Below are 15587 nucleotides of genomic sequence, written 5' to 3'. Positions count from 1 at the left end.
GCTGGTTCTGTAACTCAGGTGTGAGTTCAGTGAGAGCGGTTGCACCAGGTCCCTCTGTTCTGTCTCTGTATCCCCAGGGAAGGGTTCAAAGCCAGAACAAGCAGATGGTGACAATTTGCAGCCTTCACAGGCTCATAAGCTAAAAACTCCTTGCTGGTCATATTTAGATGGAGTAATCCTTGAGGCATTTTTCTTCTGTGAATATTGATAGTTGTTTTTTTGAATCAGTGAGAAACTTGATTGCTGCAAGAGTCTGCTCAAGAAGCTGTCGATTGGGGTGGGGAAGGGAGATGTTCTGTTCTCTTGTACCACCTCTGTGAAGCAGCAGACAGACAGTTTGATCTCTCCTGGCTAATTTAAGGCGTCTCTGCAGGGGGGATGGCCGTTCGCCACTGTTGGGGTTATCACCTGCAGCATCCCACACCAAAATCCCACTTAGAAAAAACCTCATCTTTTAACTTCTTCCAACTCCCCATGTGTTCCAGTTGTCTTACTAATGGGAAGCGTTCTGAGAAATGCACCGATCTCTTCTATTCTCTTGATATTATTAGACAACCGGCAGGAACGTTTGTGTGTTCTTGGTAGCTACGTACACTGACGGGCAGCCAACCGAGAGTGCAGCGTGGTTCTGCAAGGGGTTAGAAGAGGCAGCGCGTGACTTTCGCTTTGGGAAAACGTATCTGAAAGGCCTGAGATACGCTGTGTTTGGCTTGGGAAATGCGGTTTATGTCGATCATTACAACACTGTAAGTATCTGCTCTGCACCTTTCTGAAGTTTCTGCTCCGCTGAAAGGCTGAGCTTCCCAAAATGCTCCAAAACTGAATGATAACTGGTAGCTTGTGTGAGATTTGCAGCCTTTGTGTGGACTGGGTTTAGGGCACAGGCAGTGCAGTTTTGAAGCAAGTGTGCTGCCCCTTGAAATGGGAAAGGAGGTTGTTAGCCAATCTTGCAGCCTGAGAAAATGCTGATTCCCTTTCCATCAGTGTTCAGTCTTGCATAAAAATACAAATACAGCACAAACTAAGTGCCTGCAAGCAACACAGAGCTGGAGAGAGGCTGATGGTTCAGGTATTTGGCTGGGTTCTATTTGCAGTGCTTCCATTTTGCTGTGTGAACGCTTTAGTAATTTAATCTGTTCAGGTAGGTGTCAGGAACTAAAATGCAGATAGAAGCACTTTTCATATTAGTGTCTCCTGTGGTGATTAGTAGGTACAGCCTAACACGTTCTTATTTGTTTCTGCAGTTGCTTGTAGCTGCTTGAAACAGTTCCTGCTGGGCTCAAAGTTTGGGTGGTGGGTTTTTTGTGTGGTTTTCTTTTTCCCAGGAAGTACATTTAAATCTTTCTTCAGCCTTAGAGGGAGGCTCAAGCTGCTGTTCTCATAGGAAAGATGACTGGGGGAAAAAAAGGCACTCAACCAAAACCAAAATGGGCCCAAACAAACAAAACAACCAAAAAAAAAACCCAAACTAAAAACAAGAGCAGCAAAAACCCCAAACAAACCCCCAGTGTGACTCCACAGATATTCCTTCAGTGTCCTCTTATTTTATGGGTGCAAAAATATTGATTGTCTTTTAGACTTCCCTGCTGCTGTAAAGTCAGCACAGACCTGTGCTCTGGTGGGTTGTTCACCATCGTTAGTTTTAACCGCTCCTTGATTTGCCAAATGATTTATTGGGAGCGATAGCTGGATATGAGGCTGGGCTGTGGTGGGCGCTGGAGGAACCCAGATGTCCTTTCGTGGGGAGAGTAGATGGGTGTGAGGGGAAAGCCCAGGGTCCCGTTGCTCTGGCCCTGGCAGGGGAGCTGGGACCGGGAAACTGGTTCTTCTGTGACACAACCTGTTCTCGAGTCCCATCCTGTGGTTTTATTTGGATTTTTCTTTTCTGCTTGCTTTGCAGCCCAAACGTGAACTGCGTGCGCTCTTGTGTCTTCCCAACCTCCCCGTGGGGACCCTTTGAGGGGATTTTGTCTTGCTGGTCTTTTTCTTGGGTGCAGTGTCCAAGAGCAGTTGGAAGATGGTTTTTGGAGGTGGCTGGTTAGTTCTGTTTTCTTAGGATTGTTCTGGCGGATGGTGATGGGTTTTAAATCTAAAATCTCTTGGCAAAAGTTTGGCCTCAAACTTCAGGTAAGGGCAGAGAACTCATCAGTCAAGTGTGATACAGATGATAGTGATGTCCTCACACTATCTATGGAGTATCTCTCATTTATTTTATGTGGATAGTGGTGATACACTTCAATAATCATTGTAGATTCTGTTCTGCAAATAAGGAAATATGTGACATCTTCATAGGTCTTCTGAATTCTTCTGTGGGCAATCTAACAGCACAGGTGTGTGACACAGCTGCTGTTAATGGACAAAATGGCCTGAGAAGATGATCTGCCAGTGTCTATTAGTTTCAGAATGCTTTTATTATAGCAATAGGTTTTTTTCATTCAAATTAGTTGCTAAAAGAGTAACAGTTCCTCCAGAATCTAATTCAAGAATTCAAGGGAGCAGCCTGGGATGGCGAAGCCAATGTAGGAATTAGTGAATCTACTTGGGCTGAGGGACGGATGTCTCTTCTCCATCTCACCTGGGTGAGAGGAGCTCTCAAGAACTTGCAGGTAGATTTGGGGGAGGGATTGAAATGGGATGAGCTGCCGTGTGGTCGATACCCATGGCCTCACTTCCGTAACACACGGTTTGCCGTGGTTGCCACTAGTGGAGGTCACCAATGTGAGATCTTCATGGCAGATGTTTTGCGACAGGCTCAGCAAGCGTTCTGACTTACCACGGGGCTTATTGTGAAAGGTCCAGGATTTTGGTTTTTCTTCAGTACTAGTTGATGGAGGTGAAAGTATCATCTAGATCTTTTACTTAGGTGACACATCTTACCGTCTTTGGTGGAGCAATTTGAATCTCAAAATGTCCAGTAAGAGGAAGATTGATGCGGAAGGAAGGCGATTTATTGATAGATGGGAAAGCAAATACGTGTTTGTGTTTCAGGGAGGAAAAGCCAGTATGTCTTTTGTGTTACGAGACAGAGTCGGCGATAAAGGAGCACGATGCACATAACAAACACAAGCCCTGTGGGCCAAATCCTCAAATTACATTCGGCCCTTTGAATGCAACTGCGGGGCTGCTGTGGCCTCCGGTGAAAATGTTCGACACCCCATCATAGGCTTAGTTTGACAAGAAATTATGCGCTTATGTATTGGAAATTTTTGTTATTCCTGTTGTCCCCTGCTGCAAAGCAGAAGGGGCTCTTGGATTAAAATGGGCATCTGGGTTTAGGCAAAAAGCCAGATCCTAACAATTTGTTAGCTCTTTTCTGCTCAGCTGTTGAGGTTGGTATTTCTTACAGCTCCTGGCATTCCCAGCCCTGAACTCTGCCAGTCCCGTTTTCTTGACACCAGGTTCGGCTTGGCTTGCCTGCTGAAGCAGCTGCATTTTTCACTGACCTTAGCAGGCTTTTACTACGTGTTAAAAATGTCCAAGGTGTTCTTAGTTTCCTGTATGACGAGAAGGATCTGAAGCAGCATCACGGAAAGACCAAGCTTTCCATCCATTTTGCGACTGCAGTATTTTTGCGTGTCAAGTAGAGCCCTGTAATATCCCCTCTCGTGTTCTCACTCCTGCTTTCAGTTCACGGAAGCAAACCCTTCCACAAATCTCAAGCCTTTTATACTTTTCAACAGCGCTTTCTTTTCTTTTAAGGGAAAGAGGAAGCCTAAAGAATAGCTCTTGGTGGCCTTTCAAGGGTTTCTCAAAGACTGAGCAGCCCTAGGAATGAAACTGGAGTTTTCTCCTGTCGCACTTGGGCAAACTGAAAAATTCCGCTGCCCGGATTCCACTTCTATTCTGGTATAAAAAGCTGAAATAATTTGAACAGGTTCCTTTCACCAACAGTGACATTTTCTCGCTTTAGTCAGAACATTCTTTTGGGTGGTGGCTCAAGTGCAGCAATTGTGTTCCAGCCAATGCTCCTGAAGTCGGTGGTGATGGATTTGCCGCTGTGTCTGACCTTCGGCTCCGGCACACTCCTGTAAAACAGCGGGAAACTGGGACGTTTTTACCCCCTGTAAAGATCTCCTGCTGTGAAGCTCCCTTTTCTGCACCGAAATGTTTCAGCTTTAACAGACAATCATTGCTTCCAACCCCAGGGCTTTTGTGGAGGTTGCTTGGTAGACCCACACTGATTTGCCAGCTGTGTATTTCCCTCCTCAGAAGAAAAGCCCTCTGGAGGTCGTTGAGGAGTTTGTGAAGCACAATGTGACATCAGATGGGCTATAACCGAGCTCATGGTGGCTGCATTTTTGGAGGAGGATGGCTGAGTCTTTCTTGTGACTTCTGGGCATTTTTCAACCACTGCTCTACTTCATTCCTTTGTAATTATGCCTTTTTGTGTATGCTTTCCAAGCCTTTTCTTGCAATGAGTTTTTGGTGGTGTAGAGATCTGTGCCGGAAGGTGTCTTTGGGTTTTCTTCTGGACTTTTTGCCATGTTGGGATGCTCAGCAACCTGGTCCAGTGGAAGGTGTCCCTGCCCATGGCTGGGGGGTGGACACTAGGTGATTTTTAAGGTCCCTTCCATCCCAAACCACTTCACGAGGGACCTGGGGGGGTTCAGCTGGAGAACAGGAGCTGAGGGGAGACCTTCTGATCTCTGAACTGCCTGAAAGGAGCTTGGAGCCAGGGGGGTCGGGCTCTGCTCCCCAGGAACAAGCGCCAGGAGCAGAGGAAACGGCCTCAAGTTGCACCGGGGAGGCTGAGGTTGGATGTGGGGAACAATTTCTTCCCCAAAGGGCTGTGGGGCATTGGAGCAGGCTGCCCAGGGCAGTGCTGGAGTCACCATCCCTGGAGGGGTTTAAAAGGTGTTTAAATGAGGTTCTCAGGGACATGGGGCAGTGCCAGGCGTGGGTTATGGTTGGACTCCCTGATCTTGAGGGGCTTTTCCAACCAAAATGATTCTATGACTATTGACCTGCTGCAGGTGAAATGGGTTTTCAGCTGCTGGATTTTCCATATGCACTGCAGCTGCCTGTCTTCTCAGATCTCTACTGAGGAGGAAGACTTAAAGGTTAATTTTGACACTCATCTCAAGTCTCACATCATGCACACCTTAAGCTTGATGTAAAGCAGAACTGAAGCTTTCTCTGCTTGTTGTTTCTTTTTTAGACCCTGTGGTTGGGGTGTTACAGCCTCTGTGTGGCTGTGAGCTGTGCTGGTCATTTGATTTGGTGCAGGGAGACAGGAATTCCATACCCACGCTCCTCTCTACTGGTTGCATGTCAGCACAGCTTACTAATCCTCCAGCCAGGACTAGCTGTACGCTTTCTGCTTTAAACCACGTTTGCAGATTCTTAGTCACGCAAGACTGAATGTAGAACTGCAGGGACCAGTGACTGGGTAGGATAAACGTTACCTTCTATTAGCAGGTACCACCTGTGCCATTGGAGACGTATGAAGTGATAGTCTGGATCTACTGTTGGCAAAATGTTTTTAATACAAATGTCATGCCTCACCGTTCTTGTCTCGTGTGCACAAAGTTGCAGATAAGGCGGCTGCAATTCTTTTTCTTTTTCTGGATCTCTTCTTTTAGGCTTTTGACACTTGTAGATTCTGCCAATGTTTCCGACCGCTGCAGCTCCCCCAAGATCTCTGAGGAAGAGTCCGAGGAGCCTGTTTGTTCTCTGTGCATCACTTTGGCAAGAAATGCTGCAGTTCAGCCACTTTCCTGGGAACTGGGTATCGTTGTGTTTGCCTGGTTGTGACTGACACATTTTGGCCCCGTGCCAGCCGGCACGTGCGGAGCCAGCATCCAAACACACTCAGAAAATTGGGGGTATTTGTAAAAAATGTGGCTTGACTCTGCACTGGAGCCCTTCCCCCTCATTCCTGGAAGTGCTACAGCCCTGATAGATGCCAAACAGATGCAGATTTAGCACGTGGCAGCTTTTTTGGAGGGCAGGAAAAGCAGATAATTCGTTGGTGTGGTTCCCTGCAAGGCAGCGATTGTGCAGCGTTGAGCTCCTGAGGCTGCTGCATCGGGAGCAAAGGGGAGACAAAACCCGCTTTAGTTACTGCAACATCGCTAAGTCATAATTCTCCCTAGAAAAATAGACTGAAAAGATCCATTATTGCTCTCAGCTGGTCTTGCTGCGTTTGTAGTGTCTCTTTAGCTTAATTGTCTATATAGAAATGTGCGAGTGACCAAATGTTTTAATCAATTAGGGCAAGTGTGGGGACTGGGGGTTTCTGGCACTGCTATGGCGCAGTCACCAGGCAAACCTGATTTGATTGTGTTTTCTGGCTGAGTGTCTAAAGCCCAATCAATTATTGCAGAGAGATGGAACAGCTAAATAAGACTTAAATTAATAGGGTTTATTATTTTTGCGTCTGAGGAGGCGGCAAACCAGACAGAGTGAGATATCCTGTAAAGAAATTGGTTCATATTTCTTCTTCTGTAACTTTCTGGTGTTTATACCTGTACTTGGATGTCCAGCTCTAACTTACAGGCAACAGCTGAAGTTCTGTTCGGATGAGCTGAATAAGTGTGTGGCCAAAAGCCAGCAATCACAGTAAGCCCTGCAAAATGAAGAGATGAGTAACAGGAGGGCTAATTAAAGAGGTCTTTTAAAAAAAAATTAAGAAGAAACTGAAAACATAGATTAAAACAAAAGTTTCTTCTCATTAAGTAACTTGACTCAAGGGCCTAAATTCTTCAGGGAAATATAAATTTTATGATATTAAAGGAGTGGACACTGCAGGTTTGTGAAACTCAGGACCTGAGCCTGAAAGTTCAGAGTCTCTGTCCATCGCCAGCCACCCGTCCTTGTTCTGCTGAGTTAATAATCTCTTCTCCCAGTGTTTCAATCTGCTTATTTTTTGTTTCCAGAATTAATACATTGTGACCCAAGCTTCCTTGTTTCCTTCCGATTAGATTATTTGCTGGTTTCTTGACCTTTGGGCCTGCCTGTCTTCCAGGAGCTCTTGAAATAACCCTCTAGATGGGGTGAGGGACAGGACATGAGAGAATACACCTAATTCATGCCCCTGTGAATGGTAAAAATGAAGTCTTGGTGCCTTTCTGTGCTGCTCTGCCAGCACTGTAACAACCTGAGGCTTTTCTAGGAGGAAATGTGAAGGTGGTCGGTGGGGTGAGATGGGTGCGGACCCTGGTGAGCGGCTCAGCCGGGTGTGTATGTGTGTGGGTTTAACCATCCAAGTGAAAACATTGCATTTAGATTCAATATCTCTGACCTGTCCTCTCCCTACTCCTGTCTGGGCTCTTCCTTGTTAGCCCTTTTGGATGTCCTTTGTTAGTTTTATCTGATTTTCTGCCTTGACCTTTCTGATTATGACCCTGTCTTCTTGTGCTTTTCCTTTTATTTTCAGCTGGAGGATCACAAGGGTGCAGAAGAGCCTGTGATTCTGCCAGATTGGTTTCTTGTTACGCTTGCGATCTTCGCTTTATTATTGGCACCGTTTGCACTGAATAGGGTTTGAAAAACTGCCAGTTGTCCTGAACTCCTTTGCCCTTCAACTCTCCTCCTCTGGGATCTCACCTGTGGTTCAGGGAAGTCTCATTTCTTGAGTTTTCATGTTCATTGTTCTTCTTCTCCTTTCGTGGCCACCACCACCAGCATCTCCCCACCTTCTTGGTCCCCAGCAGGTATCCACGTCAATCACTACATCACTGGAGTCAATGATACTTTATACCTGTGCTGCATTTTCCCTCAAAGTTTCTTCCAAGACTCCACAGCACTAAGCATTGCTCAAGGAACACAGCAACCATTATAGGAGGGGATAAAGCAAAAGCTGATAAAAATAATACCCAGGGGAGTGGGGAGGGGGATGCACTGCATCTCTACTAAAAATGAAATATTCTGCGGGCAGCTGGGACAAGTCTCTAATAAAATACGGGCTTACGATCGTGAGACTTCTCTAATAAAAATCTTTCTGGTGTGGGGGTTTTGAGACGTTCACTTCTGAAGAATTATGCCTGTGCTCTACTGTTCCGTGTGGATTCTCCGATCATCGTATGTGCACGTTGTGACAGGCAGCACGACCACTTGGACGAAACGTCGCTTCACCACTAAAAATCAAACGCGGCAGAAGCTGCGTCCTCCACGTTCTGTAACTTCGCATCCCTAAATTCTGCACGCTTTGTCACCTGCACGAACGGCCTGTCTGAGTTCAACCCGTGTGGCCTCACGATTGAATGTCACCTTAATACACACTGGACAGTCAAATGAGGGATCACCGAGTTCTCGGCTGGCAGGACGAGGGGACTGGTGCATGTTCCGCGGAAAACTCTTGAGCTCGTCTCACATTTTCTTCTCAAGTGCGTGGCTGCACTGTGCTCTTCCCCTCAGATACAGCCTGTTGCCTCAAATTGTCGGTACCAACCATGAGTGCTCTTTGGCATTGACAGATCAACGCCAAAACACCCTTGAAATATGCACTGCACCGCAGTTACGGGTTCCGTCTTGCTGAAGCGCAGACTGCAAAACGCCTTGTGTTGCAGGGTCGCTGTCTTGCGAATGACCGAGGCCGGGGGCTGTTTGTGCGCTGGGAGAGGTGTCTAACCCTCATCACTTTAAATTATGTCGTGCCCTTTTGAAGTGCTAAGAGGTGCGTTAATGGGTGGTTTCTGCTTGCAGAGGTACAATAGCTTCAAAGTGAGTCCATCTTTTTCAAACAGCCTCTCTGGCTGCCAGGCTAGAGAGTCTGCTTGGAAAAGTCCATCACGCAGGTGCTCATGGGCCAGAAAATGTGGCCACTGAGGAACATGAAAACAACCAGCAGGGCGATGCCGCTGCTAAAATGGAAGTGGCTGAGGTGGATGCGAAGTAGCAACTGTTGGTAGCCCGGTGAGCCCTGATGGCTCAGGTCATCAGAGCTGCAACACGTACACGGGCTCGTGATCGAGGGGTGGGCTTCACTACGGACACTGTTGTGCTGCAATTAAACAAGACAAACGGTTAAAGCTGCTGTGGGATGGAGGGTGGTGGCTTCGATACACATCTGAGCAGGCCTGGCAGATTGACTGGATCACACTCCCACAAACCTGCCAAGGTAAACACCACGTGCTGACAATGGTGGAAGTAACCACTGGATGGCTGAAAGATGCCCAGTGCCCGATGCCACTGCCCAGAGCACTGTCCTGGGCCGTGGACAGCAAGGCTGTGCTGACACAGCACCCAGAGAGAACTGAGTCTCACAGTGGGACTCATTTCTGAAACAAGCTCAGACACGTGGGGCAGAGCGTGGCACTGCGTGGGTGGATCACAGCCCCTGCCGGGCACCAGCCTCTGGGAAATGGAGCTGTAAAATACACATGAAGGACAGTGGGTGGTGGAACCTTGAACAATGGGGTTTCCCTTGAGCAGTTGTACCCGGTTGGTGAACACCAGAGGATCCATCAATGGAGCCCGGCCTGCCCAGTCAGAACCGCATGAGCTGGGGAGTGGATCAGTCCCTGTGCTGTGTATGGAGCGTGGGGGACCTGGGGTTTAAAGAGTGGGGGTTTCTTTAAATTATTTTTCTTATTTTTGCATTAATAATGAACCTTCAACCTGTCTTGGTTGTTTTTTTGTTTTCTTTTTATAAGCAAGATTGATTTGAAGACTAAAACCCCCCCAGCTCCCCCCTCCCCTGGGAAGGGCCATGAGTGGCAGTGGCAGTGACAGGAGGGACATCACCTTGTAAAATCCCCCTGGGCCCTGGGGGTGTCAAGGGAGGGAGGACGGGTGAGGGGGCCCCGGGGGTCTGTGCAAGAAGCCGTGCTGATTTCAGGAGCCGGAGGAGGGGAGCACTTTGGGGGCTTCATCAGGGGTCTGGGACATGCAGAGGCAGGGGCCCCAGTGGCTGTGTGCCCCCAATCCAGGGTGCCCCCATAGCCATGATCCGGGTGCCGACAGCTGCCTCCAGCCATTGATTGCTTTGTTATTTGTCTCCCCTTCCTCTCCCGCCCCACTGCAGCGATGCAGGTGGGAGGGAGCATTAAGAAACCCCCCCACCCAGCGCCCACCTCTGTGCTGCTGCTCCTTCTCTCTGGATTTTTATACTTTAGATATATATTTTTAAAAAAATGAGGGGAGAAAAGACCATCTAGAGGCTCTCAAGGGCCAGTGCCCTCCCCAGCAGTGTGTGCTCCCCCCCACCCTAGAAATAATACCTAGAAAATTCTTCCAGTGCGATTCTCAGGGGAGCCCCCGCTCCCAACGCCCTGGCCTGGGACCCCAAATGAAGCAGGGCACGAGGCAGGGGGACGCTGGCCAGGGCTGTGCTGCGGCTGAATTGCACGGGCAGAGCTTTATCTCCCCTCCTTCCCTGCCCATGGTTCTGTTTGGATGGCTCTCTAGTTCAAAAGTGCCTTAGCAACTCTTGGGACACCCTTCCCACTCTTCCCTCCTGCTGCCCTTCATGCTGGTGACACCGATGGCCGTGGGGCAGGGGCACAGGCTGACAGGGAGAGAAGTGGGGAGGGGACGAGGGCCCAGCTCCCTCCCGGGGCACCAGCGGACATTCACCAGGCCAAGCCGTCTCCTTCATCTCCTGGATGTCCTCTGCCATGCCAGAACGCGCCTTCTGCATGGCCCGCATGTCCTCTGCCGGGCCGGACTGCACCTCCTTAAACTTGCTCATCTCCTCCCACAGATCCTGGAGGGAAGCCCTGTCCTCACCAGGCCAAGCATCTCCTGGATCTCCCGGATGTCCTCCACCAGGCTGGAATGCGCCTCCTGCATTGCACGCATGTCCTCTGCCAGGCTGGAATGCGCCTCCTTAAACTTGCTCATCTTCTCACAGGTCTGAGGGCAGCACGATAGCAGCGTGGAGCCCAGAGGGAGGGGGCATCCCGTGGGGGAGCACCCAGGGAGCAGCAAGAGCTGCCCAGGGCAGCCGTGCAGCTTCAGCTGTGCTTGCCATGGGCTTTAGGGTCTTACAGCCCCCCCATCGCTGCCACATGTGGCCCAGGTTCTGGCGTGAAGGGCACCAGAGCTGCCCATGATTGTGAGAAATGCAGCTGTGATTCCTGCTGAGGAGATGTTCAGTGTTTACAGATATAACCAAATGAGGCACAGGCTCTGAACCTGGAAAAAGGAAAAGGTGGTTAAGTTCTATGCAAAAAGTTATGAAACTTGTTTATGAAGTTATATTGATAGAGGGAACTAACATTTTAAGGGTTACCCAACCACATTCCAAGGGCCTACTAACGAACTAGCACTTTAAGCCACATAATGAATATCTAGTTTAGAGCTGTATGTAACCAGTTAAGGAAATAAACAGAACCTCATTGAATGCCGAGAGAAGAAGTTTCACAGCACCAGCTGTAACCTTGAGGAGAAGAGATAGCCAAGATTTACAGCAAAAAGGGGGCGCCATTCTGATTTCGGTCGACTTGGCAGCTTGGGTTCCAGCCAATTCAGCATAATGAGCCAAAGGTAAAAGGTTCACTGTGACGAAGCTGAAGGAGCCTTCATCCAAAGACCCCTCCTCAAAATCACCAAGTGACACTGTAGAGAATATGCTTGAAGAAACAGGGCACTCAGTACTTTTCCAGTCCCACTTGCACAACCCAGCGTACGTGTCGGACGGCAAGGATTTGTCCTTGGGTAATCAATAGAAAGAAACTTATTAAGAAGTAAAACACGAAAAGAGGTTATAGAACAAAGGTATGCTGTCTTGTAGAACAAAGATGTGCTATTGCTGTACCGCGTGAACATTACTTTGTAGCTAGTTATGATGTGTCATATGTCGCGTCTACCCTGGACTAACCCTGTAGAACAGAATCAGAATTGCAATAAAACGAGCATTGATCATCGCTCCATGAGGACCCATCTTTGACTCCGGGGCTCCCCAATCTTCATGGCACTGCGCAGGCGTAACAGGGAGGGGTCAAGGAGGAGACTGTGGAAATGGTTATCTGAGACTTATTTTAATAAGAAGCGTGAAAGCTTATCAATCTGTAGAGGCGTTCCTGGGGTCATTACGAATATGTAACACCTTACTGTATTTAAGCACACTTCTTATTGTTAAAAGGTGCGCGTGTTGGCCGGAGCGAATCCCCCACTCACCCAGCGCTGTTTTGCTTCTGCTCTAATGAACACGTGTTTAAGGAATACAATTAAGGAATTGGATAAAACGTTGTTTATCCATAGAAAAAGCCTAAGTTATTTGTTTCAATTGGCGACCTCAACATGATAACCTTGGATAGCTCTGTGTTACCTCAGGTTCAAGGGAGGCGCCCCACTTCAATAGTGGCCCTTGGACTCGGCTGTGCGGAGAGCTACCAACATTATTCAAAATTAAAGCGGAAGGGAAAGAATGGAGCTCGCTCCCCCTGAATACTGCAGTTTACCCGTAATCCAGAGTGCACGAAGGTCCCGACGGGAAAAGTGGACTGTAAGTACTGCTGGGTCGGGTAGGTCCTGATGGGAAGAATGGACTGTAAGTACCGCCGGGTCGGGCAGTGTGACTGTGACTGCTGTTGGCTGAGACGCAGCCTGGTTGCAAAGCGAGCGCGGAGTCCTTCTAAGTGGGGTTCCAACACCCTGCGAGGGGCTTGGCCACTGAAGGGACAAAGCGAGTGAAGAACTCTCTGTGTCATGGGTTTGAGCCCCACGTTGTGAGCCAGGTTTCATGGGTTTGATCCCCACAAGAGGTCGAAGGGGAGCGACCTGCTGCAGGTGCCCCCCTGACAGTCCCTTTGCGGGGGTAGAGGGGGTCATGTTAGAATTTTGGACTCCCCAACAGTCTCTTGGGGGGGATCATGCTAGAATTCTGGGATGAAGAGAAGTTCATCCAAGGAAAAAGCGAAGGATAAATGGACTCAAGGAGTGGACCCCCCCAGTTTGTAACAAAGTCCTGGGGAGATATAAGAAAGAAACTAGAAAAACTCAAAGAGATAAGGAGAAACAAAGAGTTAACACCTCCGCTGTGCCGGTGTCACCAGGGGGAGCCAGCACGTTTTGGAGGGCTGGTGGCATCACAGGGAGCTTTCCTGCCAAGCCCTGGCTCTTCCTGCCCAGCATCCCAGGCTGACCTGCAGGGCCTGGCAGTGCCGCTGCTGTGGCCCATCCCCAGCTGCTGGGGCTTCCCAGAAAGGTCTGGAGCCACGCGGTGCTGGACGCAGCTCCAGCTTCATTCAAAACAGGTGGCAAGCTCAGAAACTCAGTGGCTCCTCCAAGAGCATCCAATGGGAAGAGGCCACAGACAGACCCCAGCACTGGTTGTTCTTCACAACCAGGTGATTTTGAAGACAAGGCTCTCCCTCCTTGCCCCACAGCATCTTTTCTTGTTCCTTCTGTGGTTCGATGCTCGCCACCCCGCCAGCTGCCTTCATGCTCCCACATCCCCACCTAAAAGCACCACCCATGCTCAAAGCCTTGGAGACGGCCCCAAGGTCTGGAGAGAACTCATGGGCTGGGCTCTGCTGGGACAGGAGAGACAGGCGAGGATGGTCACAAATCCCAACAGGCAGGGGCAGGGACAGTCGCCGTGGGACACGTCCCCGCTAAGCTCTCCTACCGTCATCGCTGCTCCTACCATCTCTCTCCTCAAAGGAAACCACCACGTTCCGAGGATCGCTTGACATGGGGCCACCACCATTCTCCTCACTTGGGACGGGCCATCAGGAGGAGCCGCCTGGTGCGGGTCCCCGAAGACCCCAGCGGGGATGGACACCCCACGTACCTCGCTGCTCTCATCGAGGATCTTGCACTCAGGGGGCAGGTGGGCTGCCCCCTGGTACTGCTCCAGGTATTGCAGCTTCTGGCCCAAGCACTGGAGCTCCTCCTCCACCCCCCGGGACAGGGGAGAATCATCCTGGAGGCAGAACCACCTTGGTGGGCAAAATGAGCCACTTGGGGTGATGGTGGCTGCACCAAGTGTCACCGCGCTGTGTCACTGCACCACCCAGCGCTGGGTGGCTACCTGCCCACCCAGGTGCCTCTGTCCCTTCCTCTGCTCCCCGTGCAGCAGAGTGGCCTGCTAGAGCTCGGGCAGGATGTGCCCCCATGTCCCCCCTGGATGGGACCCTGCCCCACGGTCTCACAGCGTAGAGAGCCTGGAAAGAGGCTTTGCTCTCAGCCGCTCTGGGTCGCCCATGGCATGGCTGGGCTGGGACAAGCACCAGCCGCCTCCTTCCGCAGGGGAGCTGGAGCTGGTCACATCGTTGTGCAGGTTTTGGCAGTCGTTCTCCTTGCTGGTGTTCTCCAGATGACCTGAATCCCAGAGCACAAAATCTTTCCCATTGATATTTGTCCCAAACAGGCACGGGTGTCAGAGCCGGCGAGCTCCAGAGTGAGAGCTGTGCTGTCCCCGCGCTGTCCTTTGTCCCTGCGTGAGCAGTGAAAGCCTGGCGAATGTGTGGGGGTGTTATTTTTCTCCGCTAAAGTGGCTGAAGCATTTCAAAGGGTTCCCCAGGTGTTCTTGGCAGAGAGCTAAAGCCAAACACTTTTCTCTGGTCTCTGCATCACCCAAGACACTTCAGTTTTGCTTTTCCACCAAGCCGAGTGGTGCCGTCGATGCGCTGGAGGGAAGGGGTGGCATCCAGAGGGACCAGGACAGCCCTCTCTTGGGTCAAGATTTGTTAAGTAAATTGTGAGCTCAAATAACGTTTTCTGAGAATTCTGTTCCGTTGCATGTCCCACAAGAAGCTGCTTGGATGGTGCAGATCTGCTGGTGCAAGTGAGAAACCTCCAAGGGAATTTTGGATGCTGTATTTCCGCTGGTATGGGCAACCAAAGTATCGGTAAAGCAAACACTGCACTGATAGATCTGAAACAGGACTTCGATCCGGTAAGGGAAAACAATATCCAATAAATATGACAGCCAAAATGGAGTTAGAAACTTTGATGAATAAATTTATGACAACCTAACAGGCTGACTGCATTCGATTGGACTTGCGGATTTGTCTGTTCAGAGCTACAACATAGAAACAACCTGTGGCTGTTGCGGGACCATATGGTGAGAATGCAAACAGACTGATATACTTGGAACGGATATTTTGCCTAATTCTTTTCGTGAAACTATTCCTGAGCCCCTAGAATTGATTGTTACTCTGATCGAAAAAGGCAGAGAACCGATTCAGGCTTTAGCAGGCCGTGATCCATCTGTCATACACGTACCTTTTGTGAAAGCAGATTTTGATTTTTTTATTCACAATCTCTGTCTTTGCAAATGGCGCTAGCTGATTTTCTTAACAGCACAGCTTTTGGCATGTAAACGTAAATTGCTTCAAAATCTGCGTGTCTTCGATACCAGACCACAGGCCGTACTTGTATTCGGTCCTATCCCAAATGCTCGCACAGTTTTTGTTGATGTTTCAGGGCAGTCTCATAGAGCTGTAGTGGTCTGGCGTGAAGATAACGATTGGCATCATTCTGTTAAAACTGTTGAAGGCTCAACCCAATTAGTGGAACTTGGTGCAGTTTTGCATGCCTTAGAGCTTTTTAGGGAGGAACCTCTAAATTTGGTTTGTGGTTCTGAGTACGTAGTCAAGGTCCTACAGCGCATCCCCTCCGCTTTTCTTAAATCTCGCAACAGCAGCTTTTTGATATGTTTGTATCATTGCAAACTGCATTACAGCTTCGCACAC

General features: G+C 49.4%; 2 long non-coding RNA genes across 2 annotated transcripts; both read left to right on the top strand.

Annotated features, from left to right (window-relative positions):
- The first annotated feature begins 555 nt into the window (after window positions 1–555).
- Window positions 556–11813, top strand: LOC139829430 (uncharacterized). Its single transcript, XR_011741903.1, has 2 exons — window positions 556–746; window positions 10646–11813. It is a non-coding gene; the product is annotated as an uncharacterized lncRNA (long non-coding RNA).
- LOC139829431 (uncharacterized) lies at window positions 7759–9565 on the top strand. The gene is made up of 2 exons (XR_011741904.1): window positions 7759–8875; window positions 9019–9565. It is a non-coding gene; the product is annotated as an uncharacterized lncRNA (long non-coding RNA).
- Window positions 11814–15587: the final 3774 nt, after the last annotated feature.

Source organism: Patagioenas fasciata, chromosome 19 (assembly GCF_037038585.1).
Source record: "Patagioenas fasciata isolate bPatFas1 chromosome 19, bPatFas1.hap1, whole genome shotgun sequence".
Taxonomy (NCBI): domain Eukaryota; kingdom Metazoa; phylum Chordata; class Aves; order Columbiformes; family Columbidae; genus Patagioenas; species Patagioenas fasciata.
This window is presented reverse-complemented; position numbering and strand designations above follow the sequence as displayed.